The 27,067-nt window shown below is 41.2% G+C and overlaps 1 protein-coding gene across 4 annotated transcripts in view; it reads right to left on the minus strand.

The window, feature by feature from the left end:
* RALY (RALY heterogeneous nuclear ribonucleoprotein) overlaps positions 1-27,067 on the minus strand; it is a 111,065-nt gene that overhangs the window by 41,864 nt on the left and 42,134 nt on the right. For 3 of the 4 annotated variants that reach the window (XM_017663487.3, XM_017663489.3, XM_017663488.3), the window contains exon 2: positions 26,825-26,907. The exons of the other annotated variant lie outside the window; for it this stretch is intronic. The gene's annotated coding sequence lies outside the window, so the exon portion shown is untranslated. The remainder of the gene's footprint in view (positions 1-26,824; positions 26,908-27,067) is intronic. 4 annotated transcript variants of the gene reach the window in all.

The following is a 27,067-nucleotide window of genomic DNA, read 5'->3' on the forward strand; positions in this document are numbered from 1 at the left end:
CCTGTCTGGTGTCAGGAGCCCTGGTATCCAGGTGGCATGAATAATTCAGTGACTCTGGGCAAATTAATTTCTGTGGACCTCAGTTTACCCATCTATAAAGCAGGCTCTGTCTACCCCACAAGTTGCTATGTGTAGCCAATAAAGTAATGGTGGAGGCAGCATTCTTTAAATGGCATGAGATGGAATTGCAGGCACTAATGGAGCATGGGGAACATGGTCTTAAAAATTCAGAGCCCACTCTGGGAAAGACTTGAAATAAGCTCACTTTCTTTCTCCCAAGCCAACTTAGGAGTCTTTTCTTAAATTGAGACATTCTTTGCATTTCTACAAGGGAGAGGTAAATTTGCCAGTGAAGGAAGAGGTAGAAGAATGCCATTTTTCTACTTTTCAAGGCTTGTTTGGATTCACTACACTGTAAAAGAGAGCACGGGGTTTGTATTTATAACCCTAGCTTTTGTTAATCATTGTTTTGTGAAACTACAAACAAGCTTCAACCTCTCCTGAGTCTTAGTTTCCTCATGTGTAAACTGGGGAGAAATTCCCCAACTCCTGTGATTGGAGTTCAGATTAAATTAATGTGTAACACACAAAACGCCACACAAATACTAGTTATTAAAAAGCTACCTTCCTAACAGCTTATGAAATACATAAAACAGTGGTTATCACCACTTGACTGATGAAACGATCAAAGCCCAGAGAAAATACTGACTTTAACACACATCTCAACTGGGACTTCATCCAATGGTGGTAATTATTCCTTTGATCTATTACAGGAGTTGTTTATTAGTTTGTTTGCCTCATTAAACTGACCTCTCCGAGGGAGGGGACTACATCCATCTTACACATTTTTGTTTCCGATACCCATCATGGCACACCTGTAAGAGGTTAAATAAACATTACCTGAATGATGACTAACATACTGGTAGCAGAAACATACCTAGAACCCAAGATTCCTAATCTAGAGTCTAGGGTTCTTATAACCACAGAGAAAGTGGCCCAAACCTCATAAATTTGACTCACCATAACTTCTCATCTCTTCCTCAATTCTTTCACTCTGGCAAGACTCTACTTCCCATTCTTGCAAAGTGTCTCTGGGCCTTTATAGGTGCTGATTCCTCAGCTCTGAATACTCATCTGCTTCTCTGCCAAGCTAATCCCTATTCACCCCTCAGACATGGAGGTGTTTCTTACCTCCATTAATACTGGGTCAGGTATTCTCTTCCCCCAGTGTCTGTTTTGTTTATCACAGAATCCTGGCACACAAATGTGTCAAAATTATATGTTGAAGGCTGAATGAATGAAATACTGAATCTAAAAATCTAAAAGTGATGCAGGGGAAAGATTCCTGGCCTGGAAGTCAGGAAGCCTAAATGATTCTAATTCTAGATCCACCACTACTGTGTTTGGCGATTTGGACAAGCTCCAGTCGTTCTTTCAACCACCTGTAAATGAGTTATCATCTATGATCTCAAAAGGTCCTTTTAAGCACTGACAGTGTATGAGACTTGTACTCATGCTAACTCCTAGGGGTAAGGAACTTCAGAGGCCAGCTGTGTCCTCCACACACAGTATGGGGGGGGGGGTCCAACACCCCCACCCCATGAGCAGCACCAGGCACATCAGACTCTGCTGTCAGCAGCCTCCCAGCCCATTGGTTTGTGCCAAGAATAAATCATAGGTGAGCAGCAGAGCATTTTAATGAGTCCACAGCCTAATGAATCTTTTCCTTCCTGTGTCAATTAAAATTTCAAGGCTAATATCCCCAGGGACCAATTTATTGGGAACAGAGTGAAGTCTTTTTGTTCATCAGCTGCTGCCTGAGTTACCAGTCCTAGCCCTCTGTCTGCTATGTAACAACCATGCTTTTCGAACATGCCACCTAGAGAGATAGCAACTGGCCTGGGATGCTCCTTCTTGCCTGAACTTGAGGAAAGAAAGGGCTTTTCTGTGGGGTAGGGAGGTTATCAGAGCAGCCCTGACTTGAATGCCACCTCCTGAAGATACTGGTCTTCACAGAGCTAATAGCAACAGATCAACTTGCCATTAACCCAGTTAAGTCATCAGGTACTGTGTGACACCTATTTCTAAGATATTCTGAATCCTCACGACAGCCCAGAAGTAGGTATCAACAGCACAAGTGATGCTCTGAGAGGTTAAGTAAAAATTAGCCTAAGGAACACAATTATTAATTGGCAGGCAGGGATCTAAACTCACGTCTATGCAATTTCAGAGACTGGGCTCTTCCTATCAAATCACAGCAGCTTTATCCAGGGGCTGACAAAGGGCCAGCAGTGATGTCCTACATGGCAGAAATGGCCTATGGGCACCCATAGCCATGCTGGACACTTGTCACCAACATACTATATTTTACCCAGGCACAAGAAATGGTGGCTATTCATTGTTGGTCTTTCTGCTCAATGGAGTTGGCAATCCCTCTTTATCCACAGAACATAATCCAAACAGAGTCACTATCAACACTACCCCCAGGCTCCTACCCCAGAAATCTTTTGATTTGATTTGTGAGGAGTTGCCAGTCATTGATCTAACTGCTCTGAGGCACCCAGTTCTCTGCCTCCCATCCTGTCCTCTCCAAGTCAAACAGGGGTAGCCCTGTTGCTACCGCTCTATCATCAAGAGAGGCACATTTTCCAAAGTGTGCAGGTTAATAAGCGAGTCAGGTTTCCAAATACAGGATGGAATTTTAGGGCTCTCATGGGAAAAACACCCAAGAGTGAGATCAAGAGGCTTGTCCAAGTTTTATATCACTAGACAATAGCAACAGCGGGAACATATATAACATACTGAATCCTAACCTGACATCTATCTACATACATAAATAATACAAAAACAGAAAAAATAAGATCAGTGTCTTTTAAGTTTTTTAATCTTGAGATAACTGTAAATTCATATACAGTAATAAGTATCATTTAACAACACTTAGCAAAACAGAGAAGGCAAGATGCCAGTGACTCTGGCATGTTACTACACTGATGGACAGTGACTGCAATAGGTTGGGGGGTGGGGGGCTCGATAATATGGGTAAATGTAGTGACCACATTGTTTTTCATGTGAAACCTTCATAAGAGTGTATATCAATACATACATACATACATACATACATACATACATACATACATACACTTAAGCACAATGCCTCGCACATAGAAAGCTAGCCAAGAAGTGTTAGCTATTAGGGAAAAAGGAGAAGGTATTCAGAATGGACCTTCAAGGAATAGTAAGTCTCCCTTTATAGAATGCTTGAGATGTACACATATAATACCTTTATCTTTCCAGTGACCCCATCAAGCAGGTATTAATACCCTCCATTTACAGATGAGAAAATGCTCTCAGAGGTCGACTAACTTGTTCAAGATTACTTTGTCCCAGTATGTGCTGAAGCTAGAATTCAAATCCAGATATATCCAACTCCAAACCCTATGTCTATACTGCATCTCAGAAGATTAAGACTAGGGCTGGCTTCAAAGACAAGCCTAGATATAGACTGGAGGTTAACAGCAGGCTACTGATTCAAGTGTGAGGATAGCATGAACAGGGGTGTGGAATTTAGCAACATGCTGTCTTTACAAACGGTGGTAGTTGAAAAGACACTGACCAGAATAAACATTAAATTCACATGACAAAGACAAAATAAAAAACAAAAGGGCAGATGGCAGAGGATCATAACTTGACTCTTTTTTGCTGGACACTAAAGAAAGGTGGCAGCATACAGAAAATGAAGAGCCAGAAACTGGGAGGCAAAGGAAATCAAGTTCTGCCACCAACTAGATAAATAAATGGCTTTGGGCAAGTCAGTTGTCCTCTCTGAGTTACTAACACCAGGAGACTGAACTAAAAGATGTCCAGGGATCTCTCTAGCTTTGATATTCTAGGAATCACTCCATTATCAGGTAATGTGTGCTGATGTGGGTCTGGGAAATATTAATGCTGTGATTAAGCAAAGCAGCCTGAAATCAAACAGCTGTGTGACAGGAGCCCTGGGCACATGGGGAAAGAGAGATGAGTGAGGAAGAAAGGAGGAGAATGAGGAATTAAAGGGGATTCAAGTTAATCTTGGGTAAAAGCCAAAAGAGCAGAGAGGCAAAGGAAAGGAAGCTGAATGAGGATGGTCCCAATCCTGGCTTTGCTAGTAACTTGCTGTGTGGCCCTGGTTATTAACCTTCTTTTCTCACTGGCCAAAATGACCTCAAGACCCTGTATGCTCTGGTCTTAGCTGTACCCTCAAGTTTTTCTCCTGCTTTCTTTCCCCTTTCAGGGTGCTTTAGCCACACTGTCTGCTTTCCAGTTTTTCTATGGACATGCTCTTGCCATGGGCCTTGTTCACCTGCTCTTCTCTTGGATGGAAATGATCTTCAGAGTGGCCTTCCCTGGCCACTTCTTAACCCTTTACCCCTTTCTTCATAGCACATACGAAATGATACAATAATGATTTACTCATTTTCTGTCTCCCCCACTAAAATAAGTTCTATGAAGGTAGTCTTTATTTTGTTCGCTAAAATATCCCAGCTCCATGAGTAATATCAGACATTTGTTGAATGGATAACTGAATGGATGGATGGATGAATTACCAGTCCCTAAAGTCCCTTCAATTCTGGCATGCTGTGATTAACTTATGGGCTTGTGGAACAGGTGAACATCTCAGAAAACCAAGCCTGGGTGAACTTAGGTCTTTGTTCCTCTGGCTACAGTTTTTGATATTTGCTTTGCCTCAGTGGATCTTCAAAAATCATCTCCAAATATAACATGCACATCCTAACAGCCACACATAGGCACAAATAGACAAATACATATCACTTAACTCAATAATCATTGTTTTCTTAGCCTGGAATATCAGTCCTTACACAGTTTGGCCACAATTTACTTTGATAATTTTGACCCCAATCACACTCCGTTCCTGAAATCCTATACTCTGGCTACACTGGACTGTTCACCCTTCTCCAACACACACAAGTATTATTCTGTGCCTTTGTCCTTGCTAGTCCCCTTGCTTGGATGCTACAGACACCCCTTCACAATACCTCTTCTTTCACAACTGTCAAATGTGTTGTTTATGAAACAGCACTTTTTCTGTGAAGCATTCCTTGATCTTTCAGGCAGTTAGTGTCCCCCTCTTCCATGTTTCCAAAGCACACCACATGCTTCCATTACAGCAATCATCACTGCAGTCCACACACTTTACTTGCTGGTAAGCCTTAATCAACTCTGGGTAATCAACTCTGGACTCCAAAGGCCCAGAGCTGTGTGCTTGCCTTCTCCTTATCCCTAAGAACCCATCCCTGTGCCTGGCACTATGTTTATAAATTGGATGTTAATGTGGCACCACAATTAAGAACACTTCTTAACCTTCATTGGCAGACTTGATCAAGTAGTTATCCCTACACACTGTGCAAAAGTTGGTTTCTCTAATATACCTACCCACTGGTAAGAACTCCTATGGAACAGATCCTGAGAAAGAGGAGGTTGGAAAGAAAAGGAAAAAAGTAGTTCTTGCAGAACCTTGAATGTCATGCTAAGGAGACTAGATTTATTCTAGAGGTTTTACGAGCAGGGAAGTGATAGGAGTAAGATCTGTTAATCCTAAAACTTATGGAAAAGGAAAGGAGGTTAGATACTTCAGGGGCAAAGACTGGAGGTGGAGAGATGAGTTAGCTGACAATTAAAATAGTTTCAGTGAAAGATGATTAAGATCTGGCCTTGGCAAAACTGAAGGAACAAAATGGCAGCAGACTCAGATACTCCAAGAATGAACCAGTGGTCACCAAAGAGTAGGGGTGTGGGAGGGCAGGTGGAGAGGGAGGGAGAAGGGGACTGAGGGGTATTATGTTTAGTACACATGGTGTGGGGGATCACGGAGAGAACAGTGTAGCATAGAGAAGAGACATAGTGGATCTCTGGCAACTTGCTGCACTGATGGACAGTGACTGCATTGGGGTGTGGGTAGGGACTTGATAATATGGGTAAATGTAGTAACCACATTGTTTTTCATGTGAAACCTTTGTAAGAGTGTATATCAATCATACCTTAATAAAAAATAAAAAAATTAAAAAGATCTGGCCTTGGGTAGTAACAGTGGGATGAGAAGGTAGATAAAATGTGTTCAGAGTCAAAAACCACATAATGAAGGCAGTTGCCTACTTTATCTGAGCTCAAAATAAACTTCGTCCAGATGGAATTCTAACTTCTTTGCATCCAAGATGACCACGAGGCTAACCAGGAGCAGGGAAAAAGCATCCATGACCAGGGGAAGGGGAAGAAGCAAATCTAGGACTAGGCAAAGGCCGAGATCCAGGTCAGTGAACAGAGCTGTAGGACAGAACTCAAAAGCTTGCTGTTGGCTGCTACCTGAGCTTTGGCACAGAAGTCAGGTCTGTGCTCTGAGCAGAAGAGTGCCTTTCTGGGTTGGGAGAGCTCTAGTTGGTTTTAATACAAGAAGCTCTGATCATTTTCAGTGATGGTATGTTAAGGAAAATCATCCAAAACTTGGAAGAGGCAAAAAGATGATTACGAGATCTTTTAAAGTAATGTTAGAACATTTTTTCAGTATGCATCTGAGAGTCATCTGATACTCTCAGAGATGATTTGTTTGACTTATTGGTCACAAATGGTTAGAACCCAAATGTTTTAAAATCCTGTTAAGTTAGATGTTAATATACAGAAAACTGAGGTGAACTTTTTTTTAAGCAGAGAATATAACATCAAAGGTTACATTTTTATTAGGAAATAATCAATTTTGGATCTAATTTCAGCAATCCTTTTTTTCTAACAACATAAATCCAGTTTCTTAGCTATTTTCTTTCTGACGGTTATGATAAACAAAACCTGACACATGCTCAACATATATAGGAGAATTACACCTACAGTATACACATCCATAAGCCTCCCTACCTCCCAAGAACCAGATGTCAGGAAAGAGAAGCCTGGTATTCAAACACAGGATGTCAGTGAAGAGGAACAGGTGGTCACTTATGAAATGACATCATGACATATAGCTCAGTATATCAGAAAGGGCACCAGGCTGAGAGTCAGGAGTCCTGCCATTAATTCACTGTGCAACCCTGGGCATATTACTTACTGCCTCTTGCTGGGCCTCAGTCTCACAATTATAAAACGGAAATGCTGGTCTAGGTCAGTGTTATTTTACAAACTGTATTCCTAGGAACAAAGCAGGCTTAAGGAAGATGCCTCGGAGACTATCTTTGTGTCTTTGGTAAGGATAAGCAAGAAGGCTAGACTCTTAGACTCTGCGCCCCCCCCACGCCAACTGCCACTTCAAAGAGAACAGTTGTTTTAGATGTTAAATTTTATCTTTGAATAAAGGATTCCATTGTCAATGTGATGACTGTTAGTTAAGGTCCATTCTCAGTATGACACCCTAAAATACCATCATTTTATTGCCAGTGATCCTGAGGAAAATGCAAAGCCAAAAATGTTTACCCTATCCATAAAAATATACCATTAGAAAGGGGTCTCATTAAGAAGGGCCTAGCAGTTGAGTAGGAATAGATGAAAAGGGGACAGTAGGCAGAGGAGGCCCAGAAAAGGGCAAAGACTAAGGGACTGCCCCTTTTGCAACTTAAGATTGGGTGGGGTCCAAGGCCAGGGACAGAACCCTTTCAGGGAGGGCTTAGAATCACTGGCTTTATCAAGACTAAGGATTTGGACTCTAGCTCCTCGCTCTGCCACATAAAGGCTGGTGCCTTCAGTTTCCTCACAGTAAGATCTCTGCAAGTAAAGCGCTTTGTAAAATGAAAAGTAAGTTTGGATTTGGGCACCTATTAGAACATCTGTGTCTCCTCTCCTTCCAGGTCTCTGAAGGAGACTCATCAGTTTGAGATGTATACAACCTTTCTCTTCATTCCCTGCATTTCAGAATTGGGCATACAAGTAGGGGTTTTGCTTGAACTATGACCCCACCCCCCATTCCCACCTCCACTCAACTTTGAAAATAACAGGTAAACATTTTACCAAGGATTCAGCATTCTATGTTGAAGATGGAAAGAAACCTGGCCTCTGGCTTAGTGGTTGGATCTCTGAGCCACACACCTGGGTCCTGGAGACATTGGTTTGAGACAAGGTAGAGCAGAAACTCATGGGAAAAGGCATGAAAGATATTTCCATTTACTAAAGCCACTGAATGCCCCTTCCTGGGTACTCTTGAACACTCTACCCTGCTGGAAGGGCTGAGGCCAGAGAGGCAGTATGGTACTCAGGAAAGAGTTTACTATACTAAATGCATGGGATCTATAAGGTCAGGAAAACCTGAGTTCAAACCCCAGCTCTTTCACAGACTACACATGTGACCACAGGCAAACATACCTACTTTACTGAGCCTCAGCTTTTTCCCTCTGGAGCTATTAACTTAATGTGTTATAAAGATAAAGGTAATCAATTTAAAGATATATCAATTTAAAAGGTACCTATCACAACACCTGGCACACAGTAGGCACTCAGTAAGTGTTACTTCCATCAAGAGGAAAAGGGCAAATAGGAAAAGACTACTAAATGTGATTCACATGACAGGTGGGAAGGACTTGGGGACAAACTCTAGCCAGCAGCAGTTCAGAGCTGTGAGTGGCTCAGAATGGGAATGGGCTGATTTGTAGAGTCTGATGTGCTATTCTAAGAGCATCTGTATCCTGTATGAGCCAAAGCAGATCAAACAGAAGTGCTTATGGAATGCTTGTTTCTAAAACAAGTACGAGCTGTGTTATTGACTTACGCCACAGGGGAACTGAGAAGGCTGTTGGCGAAGACATTAAGAGAGCTGACATGCTTTCAGTTCCAATCTTTGCTACTACATAGCATAGGTACAACTGACCTTGGCTCTAGAGAAGAAAACTCTGAACTGAGACATGAGATTGAGGTTCTTTCTGGTCTGAGCTCAACCCTGAACAGGTAGACTTCATCTTTCAGGCCTGAGGTTTTTTTCTTTTCCTTCTCCAAATAGTAATTCTCTATGTACCTACTCTATTATCACTATCCTCATTTTCAGTTGATGATACCATGGCTCAGAGAGATTAAGCTAGTACTGACAGAAATTTGAACTCAAGGTGTGCTATCAAAGCCTGTAGTCTTTCTACTTTGTTGCATTATCTCCCAGTGATAAGGGGGATGGACAAGTGAAACATGGTATTTCTCAACTTGAAAAATGTATGATTTTTCTTAATGGATTGAAATTGTGGTTTCAAGAGTATTCCAAATATTCCAGGGCTAAACAAACCCTAGTTAAGAAGCCTTCTCATGTAAATGAAATCCTCCACACCAAAGGCAAAAGCTGGGCTAACAAACACAACTTGAGAGCCAGAAGAAAGTACACAATGAAATTTTAGAAAGCCCTAGAGACCATTGGAGAATACCTCACCTAATTCATTTTACAGCTAGGGATATGGATGTTTCAAGAAGAGAAACAGCTTGACTGGAGAACACTGAGAAAGTGAGTAATGGAGCACAAACTGGGTCCTATGCCTCCTGATTTCATACTTGTATCTATTCAGTCTCCAACCTCCCAGGCTATTTCGACCTCTTTAATGTTTCTCTCCAAATGCTGGGTAACAGGCAGGCCCCTTCAGCAGACTCTCAAACAGTTCCAACACCTTCTCACTGTAGATAACGGCTCTCTTTGTAGTTGTCCCCACTGATTTAAGCAGGCCTGAAATGGAGGCTTCTCCTTTGACTGCCCCTGACTTTTTTTTCCCTCTTGACTCTTTAATGCCTTTGACCCACAGACCAATATTGCCTGTAGAGGCACATAACTGGAAGGGACATAGGTAGTTAGAGACCAACGTTCTACCTCATTCCCTTTTTTTAGAGTTGAGGAAACTGAGGCCCAGAGTTATTAAATGCTTTCCCAAGGTTTGAGTTATTACAACAGGGCTAAGAGCCTGGGTCACAATGATAAACTTCTACCACAACCTGACACCAAACACATGGTATCAGAATTTAATTCAATCACTAGAGACTGAATACCAATCCAGGCCAGGCATTTTTTTTCATCTTCTACTAGCATCACAATAACCAAATAGGCATTACTGCTCCCATTTTGCAGATGGAGAAACTACAGCTCAGAGAGGTTAGTTATACAGGATACAAATGTCAGAGCAAGGATCCATACTTTTGGAAAGCTTCCTCTCTTTCCCCAGCATCATATGGTATAAAGTTTTTTCAAATATCCACAACAATGGGAAAGATGCAGTTAACTCATTTTCCCAGAGATGAGTTATACTGTAGGTAACTTTTGTCTCTTGACCTATGCACTTCTTAGTACAATAACTCTTTACAGATTACGCTAATGGGGAGATGGGGCGCGGATCAATGAGGGTAGGGGAGGAGAGTGGAGACTCAAATAATACAAAATGACAATTCAAAAGAAGCAATTTCTGCTTTTATATTACTATGATCTTTTGTAGGATAGTTTTGCTTTGCCCTAAAACATAAAAGGTTTTCTCTGCATCTGCCCTGTTAGATCATAAATACCCTTTATTCATGTTCTACTTCTCTCAGATTTCTAGTACCACAGCTGCTGATAGACCTTGGTTTCCTGATCTCTTGGCCTTATTCTTAGCCTCAGACCCTGCCTCTCTGCCACAGCCGACATCCTTAGAACCTCGCTCCAGCTGATCTGACTTATAAGACCTCTCAGTCCCTCTTTCTGTCTGGCCTGCTACTCCAGTGGGGCAGAAAGAGTCTCTTTAGTTTTAATGAAAACTCGGGAAGGAAGGAGGGTAACACAGAATCTAAAGCGGTCCAGAGCCCTTGCTCACTATTCTTTCCCCTCAAGTGAGCTGGACCTTATTGCTTTCTTATTATAGAACCCTCAGAAAGCCAGCTGTTTCTGGAACCAAAGTAATAAAATATGGGCAATATTCCTGGGTGGTAAGAGAACAGGGAGAGCTGCTTCTTATCTGAGCTGCTCTGGTGGCCTCCCTCAGATTTGCTCCACAGAATCTTCGAGGAGCCATCTGATGATTACACTGGCAGACGATGAACCTCCTGCCTTAGCTACAAAGTTGAACTTTGGTCAGACAGGCATCCCCACACCCAGAAGGACGATGATGTACCGCTGCTGCTCCTAGACCTTCTCAGACTCTGTCCCAGGTCCCTATCACCATAATTACTAACATTAACAGTCCCCTTACATTTGTGCAATACCTAACAGTTTTGTTATTATTTGAAACTCTTCTTTTTGGTAATGTGCCTTACACAACTGGCTGGGTAGAAGACATTGTTATTCCTTATTTATAGATGAGAAAACTAAGGCCACAAATAAGCACCCAGCAAGCCCAGGTGTTGCTCAGAGCTCTTTCCACCTCAACGTTACCTTTGGAATCAGCACTTAAGCCTTATTGCTTTAATGGAATCAAATCTCTCTTTAGAATCTCAGTCATTGACAAGTAACAGGTATTGTGCAAGGACTCCAAAGCCATTTTGAAGCCTCTGAAATGTGTGAAGTGAGCAGCTGTCTCCTCCAGCTCTGTTTCAGGCAAAATCTCCTCAAAAACCTGGGGAGCTCTGCCTTTCCATACATCACCTGATTTCCAGCTCCACTACATTCATCTCCTACACAAAGATCAGGCCAGCCCCAAAAACCTGCCCTATACTGACCTGAAGCAGGCAGGATCCAGTCTGTCCTGCACTATGGGTGTAACCCTAGCCCCGCTGCCTGCTGGTAACACATACACTGTAGACCACTTGTCTCCCCCATTGTTTCTGAGTTAAGCCCTGGGTCTCCATGTACTTCTTCAGACATTAGTACTAGCAAACTGATAGCCCATAGCCTGAAGAAGAGTTTCATTTGGGCTGCACGGTAATAAAAAATAATAAACTAGAAAAAGAGTAAACTAAACCAAAGCAAGATAAATTTAGGAAAGATTAGAATAGAAAATTGATGGCATAGAAAAACAATGCAGCGAGAAGTTGGTTCTTTGTAAAGATCAACAAAATTGATAAATGTTTATTTTGGCAAGACTGACCAACAAAAAAGAGAGAAGATATTAGATATGAAAAAGGGATATCACTACTGACTTTAGAGGAATTAAAAGGATTATAAAGAAATACTATGCGACAGTGAGACAACGAATTTGACTGGATCTGTACTGTTGGAACTCAACCAGGAGTTGGGAGGGGTGCAAGTTGTAGCACCCCAAAATCTCATGACTATAGACTATCTATGGTTAAAAGAACATATGGGATGTGAACAGATCCCAGAAATGGGCTGCTTTAATTTGTCTGATGGTTCAAGTACAGTTGGAAAATATCCATCATATCATAGATAAATTTTCACAAATGCCTAGGGTGCCTAAATGGTTTTCTTGGCTTCACTGGAGATGGCTGGTAATTATAGATTTGCTTTGTTTATGTCACCGTATTCCTATTATGTTAATATGTGTGTGCAAATTAGTTAGTAGTTTAAAACCTATACATACTTAAGGTACTATACAAGAAGATATGCCAAAGAAATAATCAATCCTCCCAAGTTTCCTTCATATGCTACATCTATAGCTTTTCTTCTTCCTTCCTAATTACAAACCTTAAATAGAATTCGTGCCTCATATCGAATTTACCGAGTATCATAATTCCTCCAGGTGGTAAAGATACCTCGAGACAAGTGCTGGGCATAGAAGCCACAGGGCATAAATCTGCAAAGAAGTAAAAAGCTAACCTTTGCAAACAATATGGCTTCTCTCTCACTTACCAACTTTACATTTCCCTGTATGGCCCCGGAAGATGACTGGTTAGCCAGAGACGGGTAAGATTCCTCAAGGGAGGAACAACCTAAGACAGGCACAGTCGCAGGGGGGCCATCAGGTGAGAATTTGGGGATCAACAGAGGTGAGGCTCAGAACCTCACCCCCCCTGCTTTGAGAGAAATCTTCTGCATCCGTGGATGTCTTGCTGCCCTTGTCTAGCCTGGATTAATACTTAGTCCATAGGCACACACCTGATCATCTGATCATCTACATTTGCCTTCTTACAGCACTAAACTATGTTTTCTACCTTTATCTTGAATCTACCTACCACTTCAGCACTTTATTAAAAATAAAAATAATAATAATAATAGGAGAAATGTGGGATCAACATATAAATCAAGTACAAAAATCAAATGAATATTCATATTTGACCTGATGGTTTATAGGTCATATTGCATGATCAAAACCGAAAGTTTCTGTGATGAATGCCCTTGTACTGTTCACCATGTAAGAATTTATTCACTCTGTAAGAATTCGTTCACCATGTAAGAACTTGTTCGTTATGCTTCAGAAGATTGGAGACTGACGAGAATTAGGCTTGAGATGGATTAATGATTGTACATTGAGCATTGACCCCCCTATACTGAATTTTATTGTTGTTAACAACCATTTGATCAATAAATATGAGAGATGCCCTCTCAAAAAAAAAAAAAAAAAAATGAAGGTGAAATAAAGATATTTCTAGATGGAAAAAAAAAAAAAAAAAAAAAAGAAATACTATGCGATCATGGGAAGATGGCAGCGTGAGTAGTTCAGAGGAAATCTCCTCCCCAAAACATATATATTTAGGAAAATACAATAAATACAACTATTCCTAAAAGAGACACCAGTGGATGCCGTACAACAGCCAGGATACATCTACATCTGTGAGAACTCAACATCACACAAAGGGGGTAAGATACAAGCCCCAGCCAGAAGGGACCCGAACGCTCCCCCACCCCAGAACCCAGCGGGAAGAAAAGAGAGAACTAGGAGGGAGTGAAATCCCAGAACTGCTAAACAACCAGCTCTAGAAATCCGCACCCGGAACACAGACACAAGGTGCACGGGGTGCTACATATTAGAGAAATGGAAAAGCAAAACCTGTGGGCAGGTCCCCGCAACCGGTGTCCCTGAGACAAAAGAAAAGCGAGTGCTTTCTGCAAGTCTTAAAGACACAGGGACCCCATAGCTGCACGAAGTCGTTTCGGCACACTTATCCAGCAGCTGGGAATCCCGGGGAACCTCAGGCGCCCTAAACCCTGGGGAGGCAGTGCAGCTCTGAAGCCCCTCACGGCACTAAGCAGCCTGCCAGTCGTTCCTCCAACCAGAGCGGACCCCGACACACTGGCTCAGTGCCGGGAGAGTGGCAGCGCATGCTGGGGGTGGCGGCGCTGGAAGGGACTGGGAGTAGATCGCGTGCGCCAACGGCGACAGAGGGAACTAGGAGAGGCTTGTGCGAGCCCGCAGCGGTGGCGACCGAATAGCCCAGGCGCAGCTCGCACGCATCGGAGGCAGTGGAGCCAGAGGAGCCCTGTAAAGGCCCACGCAGGAGAGCCCCGCACGCACCTGCAGCGGAGCCAGAGAAAGCAGGCACGCTTCCAGCAGCCGACGGGAATCCAAGCCCAATGCACAGCTACTCGGGCCAGACCCAAAGGCCGCTATTGGCAAGGGCGCCGCTATCACAGAGGAGTGCACCTGGCGTGCCTGCCACTACCCAGAGGGCTCCGCGCTGCTCTGACGGAGACCCCACCCAAAGCAGCTTAGGGGATTAAACCGGTGGCTGCTCCAGGAGTGCGGGTAACCAACACAGGCAGTGGAAAAGGGCAAGGCATACAGCAAGCAGGAAAGGACTTTCTCCTCAACAGCTGACACACCCACAACCTGCCTACAGCCACCGATAATACCATGAAAAGGCAAAAAAATTTAGTCCAGTCCAAGATAGTTCAGACAACACCTGAGAGAGGATCTGCAGAGACAGACCTAACCAGTCTCCCTGAAAAAGAATTCAAAATAAAAATCATAAACATGCTGACAGAGCTTCAGAGAAATATGCAAGAGCTAAGGGATGAAGTCCGGAGGGAGATTACAGACGTCCGGAGGGAGATTACAGACGTCCGGAGGGAGATTACAGAAGTGAAACAAACTCTAGAAGGATTTATAAGCAGAATGGATAAGATGCAAGATACCATTGATGGAACAGAAACCAGAGAACAGGAACGCACAGAAGCTGATGCAGAGAGAGATAAAAGGATCTCCAGGAATGGAACAATATTAAGAGAACTGTGTGACCAATCCAAAAGGAACAATATCCACAATATAGGGGTAACAGAAGAAGAGAGAGAAGAAGGGAGAGAAAGTGTCTTTGAAGAAATAATTGATGAGAACTTCCCCAAACTGGGGGAGGAAATAGTTGCTCAGACTACGGAGGCACACAGAAATCCCGAGAGACGGGACTCAAAGAGGACAACACCAAGACACATAATAATTAAAATGGCAAAGATCAAGGACAAGGACAGAGTATTAAAGGCAGTCAGAGAGAGAAAAAAGGTCACCTACAAAGGAAAACCCATCAGGCTATCATCAGAATTCTCAACAGAAACCTTACAGGCCACAAGAGAATGGCATGATATATTTAATGCAATGAAACATAGGGCCTTCAACCAAGAATACTGTATCCAGCACGATTATCATTTAAATATGAAGGAGGGATTAAACAATTCCCAAACAAGCAAAAGTTAAGGGAATTTGCCTCCCTTAACAAACCACCTCTACAGGATATCATAGAGGGACTTCTTTGGATGGGAGCACTCCTAAAAAGAGCACAGAACAAAACAACCAACATATAAAGAATGGAGGAGGAGGAATAAGAAGGGAGAGAAATAATCATAAGACTGTGTTTGTAATAGCTCAATAAGCGAGTTAAGTTAGACAGTAAGGTAGTGAACAAGCCAACCTTGAACCTTTGGTAACCATGAATCTAAAGCCTGCAATGGCAATAAGTACATATCTTTCAATAATCACCCTAAATGTAAATGAACTGAAGCACCAATCAAAAGACACACAGTAACAGAATGGATAAAAAAGCAAGACCCACCTATATGTAGCTTTCAAGAGACTCACCTCAAACCCAAAGACATGCACAGATTAAAAGTCAAAGGATGGGAAAAGATATTACATGCAAACAACAGTGGGAAAAAAGCAGGTGTTGCAATACTAGTATCAAGACAAATTACACTTCAAAATAAAGAAAGTAACAATAGATAACGAAGGACATTACATACTGATAAAGGGCTCAGTCCAATAAGAGGATATAAACATTATAAACATGCATGCACCTAATACAGGAGCACCAATATATGTGAAACAAATACTAACAGAATTAAAGGAGGAAATAGAATGCAATGCATTCATTTTGAGAGACTTTAACACACCACTCACCCCAAAGAACAGATCCACCAGACAGAAAATAAGTAAGGACACAGAGGCACTGAACAACACACTAGAACAGATGGACCTAATAGACATCTACAGAACTCTACATCCAAAAGCAACAGGATACACATTCTTCTCAAGTGCACATGGAACATTCTCCAGAATAGACCACATACTAGGCCACAAAAAGAGCCTCAGTAAATTCCAAAAGATTGAAATTCTACCAACCAACTTTTCAGACCACAAAGGTATAAAACTAGAAATAAATTGTACAAGGAAAACAAAAAGGCTCACAAACACATGGAGGCTTAACAACATACTCCTAAACAATCAATGGATCAATGACAAAATTAAAATAGAGATCAAGCAATACATGGAAACAAATGACAGCAACAACACAAAGCCCCAACTTTGTGGGATGCAGTGAAAGCAGTCTTAAGAGGAAAGTATATAGGAATCCAGGCATATTTAAAGAAGGAAGAACAATCCCAAATGAATAGTCTAATGTCACAATTATCGAAATTGGAAAAAGAAGAACAAATGAGGCCTAAGGTCAGCAGAAGGAGGGACATAATAAAGATCACAGAAGAAATAAATAAAATTGAGAAGAATAAAACAATAGAAAAAATCAATGAAACCAAGAGCTGGTTCTTCGAGAAAATAAGCAAAAGAGATAAGCCTCTAGCCAGACTTATTAAGAGAAAAAGAGAGTCAACACACATCAACAGAATCAGAAACGAGAAAGGAAAAATCACGACGGACCCCACAGAAATACAAAGAATTACTAGAGAATACTATGAAAACCTATATGCTAACAAGCTGGAAAACCTAGGAGAAATGGACAACTTCCTAGAAAAATACAACCTTCCAAGACTGACCGAGAAAGAAACAGAAAATTTAAACAGATCAATTACCAGCAACGAAAATTGAATCAGTAATCAAAAAACTACCCAAGAACAAAACCCCCGTGCCAGATGGATTTACCTCGGAATTTTATCAGACATACACAGAAGACATAATACCCATTCTCCTTAAGGTTTTCCAAAAAATACAAGAGAAGGAAATACTCCCAAACTCTTTCTATGAAGCCTACATCACCCTAATACCAAAACAAGGCAAAGACCCCACCAAAAAAGAAAACTACAGACCAATATCCCTGATGAACGTAGATGCAAAAATACTCAACCAAGTATTAGCAAACCGAATTAAAAAATACATCAAGAGGATCATACACCATGACCAAGAGGGATTCATCCCAGGGATGCAAGGATGGTACAACATTCGAAAATCCATCAACATCATCCACCACATCAACAAAAAGGACAAAAACCACATGATCATCTCCATACATGCTGAAAAAGCATTCGACAAGGCAACCTCCATTCATGATAAAAACTCTCAACAAAATGGGCATAGAAGGCAAGTACCCCAACAAAATAAAGGCCATATATGATAATCCCACAGCTAACATCATACTGAACAGTGAGAGGGAGAAAGCTTTTACTCTGAGATCAGGAAAAAGACAGGGATGCCCACTCTCACCACTGTTATTCAACATAGTACTGGAGGTCCTAGCCACGGCAATCAGACAAAACAAAGAAATACAAGGCATCCAGATTGGTAAAGAAGAAGTCAAACCATCACTATTTGCAGCTGACATGATATTGTACATAAAAAACCCTAAAGACTCACTGCAAAACTACTAGAACTAATATCGGAATTCAGCAAAGTTGCAGGATACAAAATTAACACACAGAAATCTGTAGCTTTCCTATACACTAACAATGAACCAATAGAAAGAGAAATCAGGAATTCCATTCACAATTGCATCAAGAAGAATAAAATACCTAGGAATAAACCTAACTAAGGAAGTGAAAGACCTATACCCTGAAAACTACAAGTCACTCTTAAGAGAAATTAAAGGGGACACTAACAAATGGAAACTCATCCCATGCTCATGGCTAGGAAGAATTAATATCGTCAAAATGGCCATCCTGCCCAAAGTAATATACAGATTTGATGCAATCCCTATCAAATTACCAGCAACATTCTTTGATGAACTGGAACAAATAATTCAAAAGTTCATATGGAAATACCAAAGACCCCCAAATAGCCAAAGCAATCCTGAGAAAGAAGAATAAAGTAGGGGGGATCTCACTTCCCAACTTCAAGCTCTACTACAAAGCCATAGTAATCAAGACAATGGCACAAGAACAGAGCCACAGACCAGTGGAACAGATTAGAGACTCCAGACATTAACCCAAACACATATATGGTCAATTAATATTTGATAAAGGAGCCATGGACGTACAATGGTGAAATGACAGTCTCTTCAACAGATGGTGCTGGCAAAACTGGACAGCTACATGTAGGAGAATGAAACTGGACCACTGTCTAAACCCATACACAAAAGTAAATTCAAAATGGATTAAAGACCTGAATGTAAGTCATGAAACCATAAAACTCTTAGAAAAAAACATAGGCAAAAGCCTTTTAGACATAAACATGAGTGACCTCTTCTTGAACATATCTCCCCGGGCAAGGAAAACAACAGCAAAAATGAACAAGTGGGACTATATTAAGCTGAAAAGCTTCTGTACAGCAAAAGATACCATCAACAGAACAAAACGGAACCCTACAGTGTGGGAGAATATATTTGAAAATGACAGATCCGATAAAGGCTTGACATCCAAAATATATAAAGAGCTCACCCATCTCAACAAAACAAAAAACAAACAATCCACTTAAAAAATGGGCATAGGAACTGAACAGACGGTTCTCCAAAAAAGAAATACAGATGGCCAACAGACATATGAAAAGATGTTCCGCATCGCTAATTTTCAGAGAAATGCAAATTAAAACTACAATGAGATATCACCTCACACCAGTAAGGATGGCTACCATCCAAAAGACAAACAACAACAAATGTTGGCGAGGCTGTGGAGAAACGGGAACCCTCCTACACTGCTGGTGGGATGTAAATTAGTTCAACCATTGTGGAAAGCAGTACGGAGGTTCATTAAAATGCTCAAAATAAACTTACCATTTGACCCAGGAATTCCACTCCTAGGAATTTACCCTAAAAACGCAGCACTCAAGTTTGAAAAAGACAGATGCACCCCTATGTTTATCGCAGCACTATTTACAATAGCCAAGAATTGGAAGCAACCTAAGTGTCCATCAGTAGATGATTGGATAAAGAAGATGTGGTACATATACACAATGGAATATTACTCAGCCATAAGAAGAAAACAAATCCTACCATTTGCAACAACATGGATGGAGCTAGAGGGTACTATGCTCAGTGAAATAAGCCAAGCGGAGAAAGAGAAATACCAAATGATATCACTCATCTGTGGAGTATAATACAAAGGAAAATCTGAAGGAACAAAACAGCAGCAGAATCACAGAACCCAAGAATGGACTAACAGGTACCAAAGGGAAAGGGACTGGGGTAGATGGGTGGGTAGGGAGGGATAAGGTGGGGAAGACAAAGGGGAGTATTAAGATTAGCATGCATAAAGTGGGGGGTGGGAGAAAGGGGAGGGCTGTACAACACAGAGCAGACAAGTAGTGATTCTACAGCATTTTGCTATGCTGATGGACAGTGACTGTAAAGGGGTTTACAGAGGGGACCTGGTATAGGGGAGAGCCTAGTAAACATAACATTCTTCATGTAAGTGTAGATTAATGATAACAAAAAAAAGCAAAAAAAAGAAAGGGGGATTACTCCTTGATAGGATAAAACTAACTGTAAGTCAGCTATTAATGCATGCTTTAAATATCCTTAAGTTTGATCATTTAAAGGGTGTCAGATGGTCAGCTATGGAAGTACATTTTTCTGATAATATTCCTTTCTCTTAAAAAAAAAAAAAAAAGCAGTTCCTGTGTGGTGATCTATAATAAGTTCTTCACAACGGTAAAGGGCATATCAAAGTGTGTGCAAAGGGTCTGTTTGTGTTTATACAGAGGATCAAAGCCTAATTTGGCTACCCAGAAAATGAACTAAGATACGATATGAAGAAGTTCCAACATCAACATACTCTGGAAGAGTCATTCCAGAAGATGATCATCAAAAAACCTCAACAAAGATCCAGGCGATGCTGCAGTTGTAGCTGCATTCATCCCACCGGTTCCTGGACTTGCCATTGGAATGAAGAAGGAGTTATCTAAGCTGGCCTGTGCATACAGTAAAATAACAAATTTGACTAGATCTATACTGTTGGAACTCAACCAAGAATTAGGAGAAGTGCAAGTTGCAGTGCTCCAAAATCTTGAGACTACAGACTATCTACTGTTAAAAGAACATATGGGAGTTGAACAGTTCGCAGGAATGTGTTGTTTTAAATTGTCTGATTTTTCTCAAACTATTCAAATTCAGTTAGACAATATCCATCACATATCATAGATAAGTTTTCACAAATGCTTAGGGTGCCTAACTGGTTTTCTTGGTTTCACTGGAGATGGCTGGTAATTGTAGGTCTGCTTTGGTTATGTAACTGTATTCCTATTATGTTAATGTGTGTACAATTTAATTAGTAGTTTAAAACCTATACATACTTAAGTTACTCTACAAGAAGATATGTCAAAGAAATAACCAATCTTCCCATGTTTTCTTCCGTGTGCTACTTCTATAGCTTTTTTTCCTCCTCCCTAATTACAACCCTTAAATAGAATTCGTGCCTCATATCGAATTTACCGAGTATCATAATTTCTCCAAGTGGTAAAGATACCTCAAGACAAATGCTGGGCATAAAACCCACAGGGCATAAATCTGCAAAGAAGTAAAAAGCCAACCTCTTCAAACAATATTGCTTCTCTCTCACTTAGCAACTTTACATTTTCCTGTCTGGCCCCGGAAGATGACTGGTTAGCCAGAGACGGGTAAGATTCCTCAAGGGAGGAACAACCTAAGACAGGCACAGTCGCAGGGGGGCCATCAGGTGAGAAATTGGGGATCAACAGAGGTGAGGCTTAGAACCTCACCCCCCATTTTGAGAGAAATCTTCCGCATCCGTGGATGTTTTGTTGCCCTTGTCTAGCTTGGATTAATACTTAGCTTATAGGCACACACCTGATCATCTACATTTGCTTTCTTACAACACTAAAATATGTGTTACACCTTTATCTTGCATCTACCTACCACTTCAGCATTTTATTAAAAAATAATAAATAATAATAATAATAATAATAATAATAATAATAATAATAAGGGAGAAATGTGGGATTCACATATAAATCAAGTATAAAAATCAAACGAATATTCTTATTTAACCTGATTGTTTATAGTTCATAATGCGTGATCAAAACCGAAAGTTTCTGGGACGACTGCCTTTGTACTGTTCACCATGTAAGAACTTAATCACTATGTAAGAATTTGTTCACTATGTAAGAATTTGTACACCATGTAAGAACTTGTTCGTTGTGCTTCAGAAGACCCGAGACTGATGTGAATTAGACTTGGGGTGGATTAATGATTGGGCATTGAGTCCCCTGTACAGAATTTTATTGTTGTTAACTGTTAACAACTACTTGATCAATAAATATGAGAGATGTCCTCTCAAAAAATAAAAATAAAAAAATCCATATGGCTAACACCAGAGTTAATGGTCAAAGACCGAAAACATTCTCCCTAAAATTGGGAACAAAATACGAGTATGTGCTTTCACCAACTCAACATTATACTGAAGGTCCTAATGGGTGCAATCAGGCAGAGGTTTGTTTTTTTGTAATGGGTGTAAGATTATGTCATTCCTCTACTCAAAATTCTCCAGTGGCTTCCTATTCACTCAAATCAAAGCCATACATGAATTAAAGTCCCTATCTGCTCTTGTGACTTTTTCTCCCAGTCCACATTCTCCCCCTTGCTCACTTTATCTCTAGCTGCACTGGCTTTCTTTTGCTCCTCAGACACAATAAGGGTGCTCATTTTTCACAACCTCTGAACTTGCTGAACTCTATTCCTGGAATGTTACTCTATGCCTGGAATGTTACTCTGTAGGTTAAACACAGCTCATTACTACAGTTCCTGAAAACTTCTGCACAGAGGCCTTTTCTCTTCACTCAGTCCCTCCCTATTCCCTTATCCTACTTTATTTTTCTTCATATGTATTCATTTGTTTGTTTTCCTCCAGTACAGTATTAACTACAAAAGAGAAAACTATTTTTATTTCACTGCTACATTTCAAACACTTAAAACTGTGCCTGGCACATGGTATACATTCAATAGATACTTGATAAAAGAATGAATGTCTTTACAATTAGTGGGAGAACTGGCAAATTTTGAGTAAGATCTTTAGATGATTGTACTGTATCAATGTTAATTTCCAGAATTTGACAATTACATTGTTGTTATGTGAGAAAAAAAAAAGAATGAATGTCTTTAGAAAGAAAACTTTATATAGAAGAATGAAGAGAGGTCAGAGTTAAGGGGGTGGCAGTTGGGGGAGAACCACTGGCCCAATAGACTAAGAAGGATCAGGGCTTCAAGTTATGGGGAAAGAGCCAATGCAAGATAACAGAAAAACTTTGTTCTTTGGAGCAAGATTTCCTCTGAGTTCTAAGCTTAGACCTTCCAATCACTGCCTGTGTATCCCTCTCTAAAATCAGTAATTTATAAAATGAGAATATCATCACCTACCTCCCAAGCTGCTGTGAAAATGAAATTGATTTATATACAGCATCCAATTTAACAGCTGATAACATAGTAGACTCCACAAATAATTTAATATTTTCTGATACTCTGGCCTTCAAGAGGTACCTAGAACTACCTTAAAATTACCTTGCCCCCCAAAAATATATAAAGAACTTACACACCTCCACCCAAAAAGCAAATAACCAGATTAACAAGTGGGCAGAGGATATGAAGAGACAGTTCTCCAAAGAAGAAATTCAGATGGCCAACAGACACATGAAAAGATGCTCCACATCACTAATCATCAGGGAAATGCAAATTAAAACCACAATGAGGTATCACCTCACACCAGTAAGGATGGCCAGCATCGAAAAGATTAAGAACAACACACGCTGGCGAGGAGGATGCGGAGAAAGGGGAATCCTACTACACTGCTGGTGGGAATGTAAGCTAGTTCAACCATTATGGAAAGCAATATAGAGGTTCCTCAAAAAACTAAAAATAGAAATGCCATTTGACCCTGGAATCCTATTCCTTGTTATTTACCCAAAGAATACAACTTCTCAGATTCAAAAAGACATATGCACCCCTATGTTTATCACAGCACTTTTTACAATAGCCAAGAAATGGAAGCAACCTAAGTGTCCATCAGTAAATGAATGGATAAAGAAGATGTGGTACATATACACAATGGAATACTATTCAGCCATAAGAAACAAATCCTACCATTTGCAACAACATGGATGGAGCCAGAGGACATTATGCTCAGTGAAATAAGCCAGGCGGAGAAAGACAAGTGCCAAATGATTTCCCTTATTTGTGGAGTATAGCAACGAAGCAAAACTGAAGGAACAACATAGCAACAGACTCAGAGACTCCAAGAAGGAACTAGTGGTTACCAAAGGAGAGGGGCATGGGAGGGCAGATTGGGAGGGAGGGAGAAGGGGATTGAGGGGTATTATGTTTAGTGCACATGGTGTGGGGGATCACGGGGAGAACAGTGTAGCACAGAGAAGGCACATAGTGAATCTGTGGCATCTTGCTGCACTGATAGACAGTGACTGCATTGGGGTATGGGTGGGGACTTGATAATATGGGTAAATGTAGTAACCACATTGTTTTTCATGTGAACCTTCGTAAGAATGTGTATCAATAATACCTTCATAAAAAAATTTTTAATTACCTTGCCCCACCTTATTAAAACACACAGATGTCTGTACAGCTGTTACACCTAAATTAAATGGCCTCCATACTCACTTTTTAACTTCTTTTTCTTCTTTCACCCCTTCCTTACTGACACGGCTTTCAGTTCTCACCTCTGGCTGCTAATATAGCAGCCCCTTTCTCCCTTTTTATATGCTGCTTTTAATCTTATGCTAAACTTGTTGCAACAACACATAAAAATAGGATTAAATTAGTGCTGTGCAAAGGTTTAAGGATGACAGTGCTTTGTTTCCTTTTTTTTAGTTTGACTCTTGAAAATTGAGGATGTTAGATAAATAACACACTATATGGATGTCAGTATATTATGTACTTTTTAACATGGTTTCATATTTTAAAATGGTCAACAGTGGAACTCCATTACAGGGCAGGTGTTGTAAGAACAGTAAGATCCAAGCTTGGAGCCGAGGCCATGTAAGGTCCGAAACCACAGAACTTCAGAGTAACCAGATAAAAAGAGGTGGCAGCAAGAGCCTGCAGATTCAGAATAGGTGGGAAGATTAGCTGATGTGGATTCCCAGAGCATTAGGCAGGGGATAGACCTCTGTGTAGAAACTTCAGGCAGACAGAGGAAGAACAGAATGTCCACTGTTACAGAGTATGTAGAGTGGCCTGTTAACACTGGACAAGGACAAGACAGAGATGGTGGGAAAACTGGAATTACCATGGCCTCTAATAAAATATGAGGCTACAACATGAATGCCTTTTTCATTAGCAGTTAGAGGGTGGGATGTGGGGGTGGCAGAGAACCTAAGGCCAAAATAGGAATAAACCTTCCTCTTCTGAGATGACAGAGCAGAAAAAGACAACATCTCAGTGGAACTAGTCGGTGAATGCAGACACATGCTGGGGATGGGCTCTCAAAAACTGCCTTTATTATCTATGCCAGCAATGGCCTTGAAGCCAGGCTGCATGACTGCATTTAAACCTGAACTCTGCAGGTCACATGCTGGAAATCATGGCTGCCGATGATGCCTAGCTTTGTTTCTGTGCCCTGGAATCCCTTCCCTTATGTAAAGATAGAGCTTCAGGAAGGAACTGCAGAAGAAGGCAAGAAGGCAGATTTCCAAAGGAAAACCCTCCCTTTTCCCTTTGTGGGTGGAGTAGCAAACATGTCAGGGACTGAGATGCTTGTAATGTTTTCTTTTCCCATTCTCTCATTAGGTGATGTTGCTTTACATTTACAAAACTTTCCAACTTACATTTCTCATTTGATTCTTTGTAATATCCTGCATGGCTGGATGCAGAATAGGCATGATGGGGTGCAGGAGGAACTCCAATTTAGAAATAGAGAAATAGAGATTGTCCAAGGGCAAATGTTGAGTAAAGACTAAAAATTAACATTTCCCAACTCCAACACAACTCTTCAGATCCCTATCTGTGCTAGCCCAAGTGTTTATGGGATCCCATGTATTATAGATGCTTTCTTCTATTTCTAGTCATATGTAACCTGGACTTCTGCCTACTTAAAACTTCTATCTTTCAGCCTCTTGACCCCCTCATTGCTTAGAGAAAGACAAGTACCAAATGATTTCCCTCACTTGTGGAGTATAACAACTGAACAACAAAACAGCAGCAGACCCACAGGCTCCAAGAAGGGACTAGCGGTCACCAAAGGGAAGGGGTTGGGGAGGACAGGTGGAGAGGGAGGGAGAAGGGGATTGAGGGGTATTATGACTGGTACACATGGTTGGGGGCGGGGGGGCGGTGTCACAGGGAAGACAGGATAACAAAGAGAAGACAAGTAAGTTACTCTGTGGCATCTTACTGATGGACAGTGACTTCAGTGGGGTATGGGGAGGACTCGATAATATGGGTGAATGCAGTAACCACAATGTTTTTCATGTGAAACCTTCTTAAGAGTGTGTATCAATGACACTTTAATAAAAAATAAGTAAATAAAATAAAATAAAAAGAAATGCCATTGCTCAAATGGGACCCCCGACTCCTGCCTGCCCTGCTGGGCCCCTCAAATAACTGCACTTCCTTCCTGAATCCCTAAGTAGGTCTGTCTTCTTGAACGTTATAAGAAACATCAGGACTCCAAGGAGATTAGCGTCCAAGTAAACCCTAGCAAGTCAGGAAGAACAATGGTATTTACATTTAAACTGACCTGGGTTCTAACATCAGCTTTATGCATTCCCAGGTGTGAACCCTGTGAAAAGTATTTAAGCTTCATGAACCTCAATTCCCCAATCTATAAAATGGGGCTTTTGTATATAAATTAAATGAGATCCATAACACAGTTGGTTCTTAATGTGATTTCCTTTCCCATCTCACCATCCGTGTTCTTTCCTTCTAAGCTCCCCGATTACCCCTTCACACAGCCCCACTCTTTCACTCCATCCTCATCACTGATAGAACTGCAGGATTTTCTGAAGCTGACCTAGGAGAGTGGGTGAAAACTGGTGAAAGAGAGACCAGGGAGGAGGCTACTATAAGTCAACAATGAAATCAGGAAAGTCACCAAGGGCTATGAGGTCATGTCAAGAGAGCTTGTGGGACAATGGGTTTAGCTACCAGGTCCAGGAGATCCTCAACAGAAAGTAGCTAGCAGCAGCCAGAAGGAAATGAGGCTGCTTTTCGTTATTCATGGCAAATGATCCCAAATCACCTCATAGCAGCTCCAGGAAAGCAAGTTCAATCCTCAGGAAGGCTGTCTGTGCCAGTCTCTCATATACAGAATAGAAGAGTAATTACCTGTTATCTAAGGGTAAAAATAAGCCCCAAACTAGTTAACCTATATCTTGGCCCAAGCTTGCCCAGAGTTTGTCCAGACACCCTCACTCACCAGTACCAAGGCTGAGCTCAGCCAGCAATTTCCTCTTTTGGATTACAGAGTCAGCACCACCTGCCTCTGGGAACAGGGCTCACCTATAACAAAAAGAGCAGTCAGTCAGGGTCCTGCTCAGAAGAGACATGCACTTAGGTCAGTGCAGACATTCCAAGTTCCTGCCCTTACATGGCTTGCATCCTAGCCAAAGATAGATTAGTAATTAAATATATATTTTCAGGTTGTGCTAAGTGCTATAAA

The sequence above is a fragment of the Manis javanica genome, chromosome 5 (assembly GCF_040802235.1).
Source record: "Manis javanica isolate MJ-LG chromosome 5, MJ_LKY, whole genome shotgun sequence".
NCBI lineage: Eukaryota > Metazoa > Chordata > Mammalia > Pholidota > Manidae > Manis > Manis javanica.